Source organism: Lolium rigidum, chromosome 2, assembly GCF_022539505.1.
Source record: "Lolium rigidum isolate FL_2022 chromosome 2, APGP_CSIRO_Lrig_0.1, whole genome shotgun sequence".
Classification (NCBI taxonomy): Eukaryota; Viridiplantae; Streptophyta; class Magnoliopsida; order Poales; family Poaceae; genus Lolium; species Lolium rigidum.
Window position 1 is genome coordinate 117003381 of NC_061509.1, and position 9261 is coordinate 117012641.

Consider the following 9261-nt stretch of genomic DNA (forward strand, 5'->3'; position numbering starts at 1 on the left):
GGTGTAAGTGAGACCAAGTCCGATGCACAAGAGATTGATATTTGTGCTATCTTACCGGGCTCACTTACGCCGCCCCGAGTGTACGGTGACCAAACATTTTAATCATCGGCATTTTGAAAATGTCAAAGCAAATGGAATGACAAAATGGAATAAGTGCCTCATACATTGTTGGTCAACACAAATATTAACATTTAGGGATGGCGTAAGTGAGACCATGTCCGATGCACAAGAGATTGATATTAGTGCTATCTTACCAGGCTCACTTACGCCACCCCCAAGTGTACGGTGACCAACATTTTAATCATCGGCATTTTGAAAATACCAAAGCAAATGGAATGACAAGGGCCTCATACTTTGTTGGTCGAAACAAATATTAACATTCCGGGACGGAGTTAGCGAGCCAGGTAGGATGCACAAGAGATTGATATTTGTGCAATCACACGAGACTCACTAACACCGCCCCTGAGTGTACGGTGACCAAGCATTTTAATCATCGGCATTTTGAAAATCTCAAAGCAAATGGAATGACAAAATGGAATAAGTGCCTCATACATTGTTGGTCAACACAAATATTAACATTTAGGGATGGTGTAAGCGAGGCCGGGTAGGATGCACAAGAGATTGATATTTGTGCTATCTTACCAGGCTCACTTACGCCACCCCGAGTGTACGGTGACCAAACATTTTAATCATCGGCATTTTGAAAATCTCAAAGCAAATGGAATGACAAAATAGAATATGTGCCTCATACATTGTTGGTCAACACAAATACTTTGCAGAAGGGCCCCCTTTCCTCGGTCGGCGTTCCGTCAACGGGTGCTTGACGACACAACAACGCCGATCTCGCATCTCCGGCGCAGAACCACGCCGGTCCCTCGCTGTCCAAGTAAACGAGTCCTTGATGCAAAGACCGTGCCGGCTCGCCCGAGCATTATGCGGGCCGTGTTGCCGCGCTTCAAGCCGTGTGTCCCGCGCCTGCATCTGTTCGCCTTCTTGCCCGGTGAACCAATAGGCTGATCGTTGGAATAAGGAAACCGATGACAGCCGGTCGCAAGATTAAATTGCGATCGGCCGTCATCGGCTTCCTTATTCCAACGATTAGTCTATTCGTTCACCGGGCAAGAAGGCGAAGAGTGCGGGCGCATGATCGACACGGCCCGAAGCGCGACAACGGGGTCGGCATGATGCTAGGGAGGCCGGCACCGTCTTGGCATTAAGGACTCGTTCACGTACTCGGACGGCGAGAGAAGAAAAGTGGTGCTGCGCCGGAGAGGCATGTCGGCGTTGTTGTCTCATCAAGGACTCGTTCACGGAACGGCGGCCGTGGAAAGGGGGCTCGTCTACAAAGTATATTGCGGCGTATAGGTGACCAAACATTCTAATCATCGGCACTAAAATGGAAGAAAGGCCAATGCAATTAAGAAGTAGCTAGTATGAACTAAATGGAATGCCTCATACTTTGTTGGTCGAAACAAATATGAACATCCCGGGATGGCGTTAGTGAGGCCGGGTAGGATGCACAAGAGATTGATATTTGTGCCATCACACCGGGCTCACTAGCGACACCACGGAGTGTACGATTGACCGAACATTCTAATCATCGGCACTAAAATGGAAGAAAGAGCCAAGTGGTATCAACTAAATGGAATGCCTCATACTTTGTTGGTCGAAACAAATATTAACATCCAGGGATGGAGTAAGTGAGGCCGGGTAGGATGCACAAGATATTGATATTTGTGCCATCACACCAAGCCTCACTTGCTCCACCCCGAGTGTACGAGTGATCGACCAAACATCTAATCATCGACAAGTAAATCACTTGGGGTAATGTTAAAATGTTTGTCTCCATATTTGGGAGACATTTTTAATATTGGAGTCTAGCTAATGGAAATCAAGAACTAGTCTTGATCTCCAAATGGTGATTAGAGGGAATTTATTCATCTTAAGCAACATTAGGGACAAATGGGATCATGCAAGGGACTTGGGTCATTTGGATCATAAGGCATCAATTAAGGAGGCAACCAGGGACAAAGGGAAACATTTGATGATCCATTATCATAGGCAACAAAGCAGCAACTTTTTCCCCTCTAATCTAGCTAGAGTCCTTAAAAGAAATCCATCATAAGCATGGTCAAATACACATATATATAGCATGGGGCAGATGCTCCAAAGGGATTATATATTCATTACTTGGTAATTTGGAGAGCAAACAAGCAGTAGCCATATCACTCAATCCAATAATATAGTAATTTGGATCATAAGGCATCAATTAAGGAGGCAACCAGGGGACAAAGGGAAACATTTTATGATCCATTATCATAGGCAACAAAGCAGCAACTTTTTCCCCTCTAATCTAGCTAGAGTCCTTAAAAGAAATCCATCATAAGCATGGTCAAATACACATATATAGCATGGGCAGATGCTCCAAAGGGATTATATATTCATTACTTGGTAATTTGGAGAGCAAACAAGCAGTAGCCATATCACTCAATCCAATAATATAGTAATTTGGATCATAAGGCATCAATTAAGGCCTAACAAAGCATGCAAAACATTTGAAGATCATTGGGGTAATGTTAAAATGTTTGTCTCCATATTTGGGAGACATTTTTAATATTGGAGTCAACCCAAGTCCCAAGCCGGAGCTACACACACACGGCCAAACAGCTCACGAGGCGGTGTGCATGCCCAACGAGCACACACAGGCCGGTGAGTCACCACATGCTTGCCAGGCCAAAATGGGTAGAATACCCGGTTTGTATCATCATCCGGCTACTAAGCCATTTGGTGGAAGCAAACCGAAGATCAGCCGGAAGGAAATCACCAAGGGAACATTGGTATGTCGAGTATGGTGACACTACCGGAGAAATCCAACATGGATTAATCCCTAACTAGCCATCCAAACTCACCTAGCACCACACGACTAGTTATACCATCGGAATATAGACATTTAAATGTCTATTTTGTTTTCAACGGCAAAAGCTACTGGTAATCTAGTCATGGATCAACCGAGATAGCATGAGAGAGTCACAACAACAGCCACGGTGAAGGGGAGCCACCCTTGGACAACATAAAGGCCGTCGGGGCTACCTCAAACCCATAGGAACATTCACTAAGCCATCGCATCATAACCCAATAGGGCTCGAGCATGAGCTAGGGTACCCAATCAATGATTGGCAACCCTCTAGCTACATCCGATCCATCCATGAGATCATTATCGCTCGGCGGTTCGTCTCATTTATCTAATCAATCAAGTTAAACTAACCGGATAAATGAAATGCATAATTAACGAGTGCACCGAGACTATTGCAAATGATCCGAGAGGACATTTAAATCCGACAAAGTAATTTGGAGAGCAAACAAGCGATAGCCATATCACTTGGTAATTTGGAGAGCAAACAAGCGATAGCCATATCACTCAATCCGACAAAGTAATTTCGTCGAGCACTTTGTGCCCGCATGGGAGAGGAAGAGGGAGGGGAGGGAGAGGTGGAGCTCACCGACGATGCTCGTTGGAGGAGCGGCCGGGTAGAGGAAGAGGGAGGGGCCGGGTAGGGGTGGACGAGGAGGTCGACGATGATGGCGAGGGCGGCGGCTCCTCCTCCTTGACGCGGAGCCGGCCCCTCCTCCTCCATGCGGCGGCCGCCCTCCTCCTCCACGCCGCGGCGGCTTGTGCTGCTGGTGGCGGGGATGGGTGGAGTGTGGCGGCATGCGGCCCTCGCGGAGGAAGGAGGCGGCGGCGGCGATGACGACGGCCACGCTCACCATGGAAGGCAGCGGCGCGCGAGGGAGAGGAAGAGGGGTGGAAGAGGAAGTACGGGCGGCGGCGCGCGAGGGAGAGGAAGAGGGGTGGAGGAGGAAGAAGTACGGGCGGCGGCGGCGAGGGAGAGGAAGAGGGGTGGAGGAGGAAGAAGTACGGGCGGGGGGAGGGGGTACGGGTGGTTATAGAAGGCGCTATTTCGTGGCGCACCAGCACAAGTGCGCCACGGAATCAACTACTTCGTGGGCGCACAAGCACAAGTGCGCCACGGAATCAACTACTTCCGTGGCGCACCGGAGCAGGTGCGCCACGAAACACTTATTTACGTGGCGCAGCAAGCCATGTGCGCCACGTAAATACCTAAACCTAATTATTGGTGGTGGCAGGATGTGGGCCCCACATAATTTCTGTGGCGCACGGCACGGTAGTGCGCCACAAAAATAGCTTATTTTTGTGGCGCATTCTTCCTCGTGCGCCACAAAAAATCTTTCTGTGGCGCATTTATTTTGGTGCGCCACAGAACTAAGCTTTGCCTATAAGGGTTTTCCTACTAGTGTCTATCTCTCGATCTGGTGGCATTCCAGGTAACTCCTTCGGGAACACATCTTGGAATTCATTGACTATTGGTATGTCCTCGAGTTTCACATCCTTCATACTGTTCAACTGTAACTCAACCTCAATCTGAGTGTGTTTGTCTCCTTGATAGATCATTCTTCCTCCATCCGGGCTTTTCAAAGACATTGTCTTATTGGCACAATCTATCAATGCTCCATTCTCTTCTAACCAGTTCATACCAAGAATGACATATATGTCTTTCATAGGTAGAACGAACAGGTCTGCGTCAAACACACATCTATGGATCATAATGACCTGCTCTTGCTTAACGTGGGTAACTAATACCGTTCCCCCCGCAGATAGTATGGTAATGGGTGTTCCTAATTTAGTGCAATTAATCCCATGTTTGATGATGAATTGCTGAGAAATGAATGAAGTGGTTGCTCTAGTATCAAAAAGTACTTTGCCAGGATGAGTGAGTATCTGAAGCGTACCTATGACTGCTTTATCCGAGTTTATCACCTCCTCCAGGCTGGTGCAGTTTAACTTCCCGAAGGGCTTCTTATTTTTCCAGTTCCCTCTGGAATTCCCACTACGATTCCCACCTCCTCCTGACTGTCCTCCTCCGTTCTTTCTTTTGGGGCAATCCCTCAGCATGTGCCCCTCCTGGTGACAACCAAAACATATCACCCTTGGCTTCTTGCAATCCTTCGAGTAATGTCCTTTGAATCCACAACTACGGCAAACTATCTGTGCCATATACTGATCGCTTGGAGCCCTCTTGTTGTTGTTGTTGTATCTTGGCTTGAAACTCAAGCTGGTGTTGGTCTTGTTGCTGACAAACTTTTTTGGCTCAAATCTGGCCTTCTTCCTCTTCTCTTCTTGCAGCTGTTTGAAATCATCTTCTAGAGTGATGGCTGCATCCACCAACTCTTGAAACTCAGTGGCTCTCAACATCCTGAGCTGTACCTTGAACTGAGGATTCAATCCTCTCATGAACCTCTTCTTCCTTTTGTCTTCAGTGTTTACCTCCTCAGCAGCATATCTGGATAGCCCTGAGAACTCTCTGACATACGTCAGAATAGCCTTGTCCTTCTGTTCGAGACTCTCGAACTCACGACGCTTCAACTCAACTATACTCTCAGGGACATTGGATTCCCTGAACTTCTGCTTGAATTCTTCCCAGGTGAATACTTTCTCAGCTGGGTAAACGGCAACGACGTTATCCCACCAAGATGCGGCGGGTCCACACAGTAAGTGTGTAGCATACCTGACCTTCTCCAAGTCGTTGCATCCAACAGTTTTGAGCTTGCGCTCAGTATCCATCAGCCAATCTTCTGCATCCATTGGCGCCGGGGCGTATGCAAATGATATTGGCTTTGTGTTCTGGAAGTCCGACGGAGTAACTCCCTGATTTTCCGGCCTCTCCACCTTATTCTGTTGCAGCAACTCTTGAAAAAAACTTATTTTGCTGCTCCATAGTTGTCCTTTGCCTTTCCTCCAGCATTTGCATATACTGGAGAAAGTTCTGTTGCGTCATCGGTGGTGGTGGTGGTGGAAACTGATTCCTCGCAGCTTCATCTGCCTCTTCCTTCTGTTTAGCCTCGTGCTCGAGGCGCTGCTTGATACGTCCAAAACGTATCTACTTTCCCGAACACTTTTGCTATTGTTTTGCCTCTAATTTGTGTATTTTGGATACAACTAACACGGACTAACACCGTTTTCAGCAGAATTGCTCCGGTGTCTCGTTTTTGTGCAGAAACTCAACTTTCAGGAAAATCCCCGGGATTAATTCCAATGGGCCTATTTTCATAGAAGAGGGACGGAGCCAGAAGACCAGAAGGAGGGGGGCCACGAGGCGCCAACCCAAGAAGGCGGCGCGATGGGCCCCTGGGACGCGCCGCCCTATGGTGGCGACGCCTCGGGCAGCCCCAGGTGCTCCCCTCTAGACTACTTAAGGTCTTCGATCTAAAAACGCACGGGGGTTAGACGAAATCACCAGAAGACATCTAGAACACCGCCGCCATCGCGAAACTCCGTCTCGGGACCAGAAACTCCATTCTGGCACCTCGCCGGGACAGGGAATTAGAGAAGATCATCGCCATCATCACCACCGATGCCTCTCCATCGACCAGCCATGTTTCCCCCATCCATGTGTGAGTAATTCCCCCGCTGTAGGCTGAAGGGGATGGTAGGGATTGGATGAGATTGATCATGTAATAGTCATAAGATTGTTAGGGAAGAGTGTCTAGTATCCGTTGTTGGTACTTTTATAATATTGTTGCAACTTGTTATGCTTAATGCTTGTCACTAGGGCCCGAGTGCCATGATCTCAGATCTGAACATGTTATCGATTCATGATGATATTCATTGCTTTATGATCTTACCTGCAAGTTGTATACACATGTTGCTGTCCGGAACCCGAGGCCCCAAAGTGACAGAAATTGGGACAACCGGAGGGGAAGGCGGTGATATGAGGATCACATGTGTTCACGGAGTGTTAATGCTTTGCTCCGGTGCTCTATTAAAAGGAGTACCTTAATTTCCAGTAGATTCCCTAGAGGCCCGGCTGCCACCGGCTGGTAGGACAAAAGATGTTGTGCAAGTTTCTCATTGTGAGCACGTACGACTATATATGGAACACATGCCTATAATTGTTTAGTACTTGGATACTATTTTATTACTATTTGCAAATGACCTACCTTGATTGTTACATGAGTTGTCTTATCCGTGCAGCGCCCGTTCATCCATCCCTGTGCCTACAGTATTTTAATCCTGCTGTTTACTATAATCACTACTGCTGTCTTTGTTGCTCTACTGCTTATATTTCACTATTGCTACTGCTATAAAACTGTTGCTACTGATAAACTCTTGCGAGCAAGTCTGTTTCCAAGTGCAGCTGAATTGACAACTCCGCTGTTAAGGCTTACAAATATTCTTTGGCTCCCCTTGTGTCGAATCAATAAATTGGGTTTTACTTCCCTCGAAGATCGTTGCGATCCCCTATACTTGTGGGTCATCAAGACTATTTTTACGGCGCTCGTTGCCGGGGAGCATAGCTTTATTTGCAAGTTCACCTGAATTGATATTGTTCGCTGCAAATCCTCCATCATGGGTAAACCTCGCGATACTAAAGTCGCCATATTACCATCCACTACAAGAAATGGTACAACTCTGAGTACCTCTGCTGCTCTTGATTCACCATCGGTGATAAGTCAACTTGTTTCACCGCCACAAGCTTCACATGCTGGTACTTCTGCTGAATCTGAAAATTCTTATAATTTTGATGATGCTTCTGCTGTGCTTGATGATAGTGGTTCGTTAGGATCTTTTCTAGATGCTACAATTGCTAGGTCTAGACAAACTGAAAATACTGAAACTCCTAATGAAAATATTGTTACACCTGTTAATTCACCTGAGTCTGTTGAATACTCTAGTGATGACCCTGATGAACATTATGTGGAACTTGATGATGATTTTATTGATAAATGCAATGCTACTACTGGTACAAGTAACCTTAAAAAGCTTATTGCACAACGTATTGTTAGATATAAACTGTCTCCCGATCCTAAAGTTGCCACATCTCCTATAAATATTAAGGATAGGGATTATGATTTTTCTCTTGATTTATCTCATATATCTATTGTTGAGAAAACACCTTTTTGTGGTACTGAAAAAGAAAGTGCTCTAGAACACATGATTGAGCTGTCTACTCTGAGTAGCTTGTTTTCTGATGATACCAAGAAGCGCACTTATTTTGTTGCTAAATTTTTTCCTTTCTCATTAAAGGATGATGCTAAAATTTGGTATAATAGTTTGCCTCCTGATTCTATTGATAGTCCAAGTGGTTTGCTTGATGTTTTCTTTCGCAAATACTTTCCTGCTAGTACTCAACATATTGCTTTGCAGAAAATTTATAGTTTTGACCAGGAAGATGGAGAGAAATTGCCTGAAGCTTGGGCAAGATTTTGCTCTCTTATCAGAGCTCGGCCTGGACATGATTTGGAAAAGCATGATTTACTTGATATATTCTATAGTGGACTAACCATTGAGTCTAGGGCATACCTGGATAGTTGTGCTGGTTGTGTTTTCAGGAAAAGAACTCCAGACGAAGCGGAAGAATTATTGGCTAAAATAGGCCGGAATCATGATGATTGGACTACACCTGAACCAACTCCAACGCCAATATTGAAGAAGAGGGGTATGATTAAATTAAATGATGAAGATATGAGGGAAGCCAAGAAATCTCTTAAGGAGAAAGGTATTAAATCTGAAGATGTGAAGAATTTACCTCCCATAGAAGATTTATGTAAGATAACTCCCCCTTCATCCATGATTGAGGTACATTCTCTTCAACGCTTTAATAAGGAAGATATTCCGTACTCAAAACCTCCTGATCAATGTTTGGATGAGTTTGATAATTATATTGTTAAGCAAAATAACTTTAATATGAGAGTAGAGAATCATTTAATGAGAAATTCTCCAGCTATTAGTGAATTGCATGATATTGTGGAGAGAACCTCCAATGATGTTAAGATGCTTGTTAAACATTTTCATATGGTTCAAACTCAAATTGATCAACTCACTAAAGTGCAAAATGACTTGTTAAAAAGTAGTTCTAAAGAAAAAGCGATGAGGTCTAAGACCCCGTGTGTGGCCCGATCTTGCGGATTGACGTCGAAACCAAAGGGGGAGATGGGAAAACGCGAGGAACACGAAGAACACGGCGATGAACACGAGGACCCCGAGACTCACGCACGCACACCAACCCGATACACCCGATGCTTACCTCCGTGGCTCGATGGACCACGCCAATAGAATCTCCGTGGAAGAGACACGCGGTAGAATTCCCGGAGAGAGATTGGGATTGGAGAGGAAGAGCTTGGGGAAGGAGAGAGAGTAACAAGTACTAGAATCTCCTTCAACAAGATCTAAGTCAACAACCA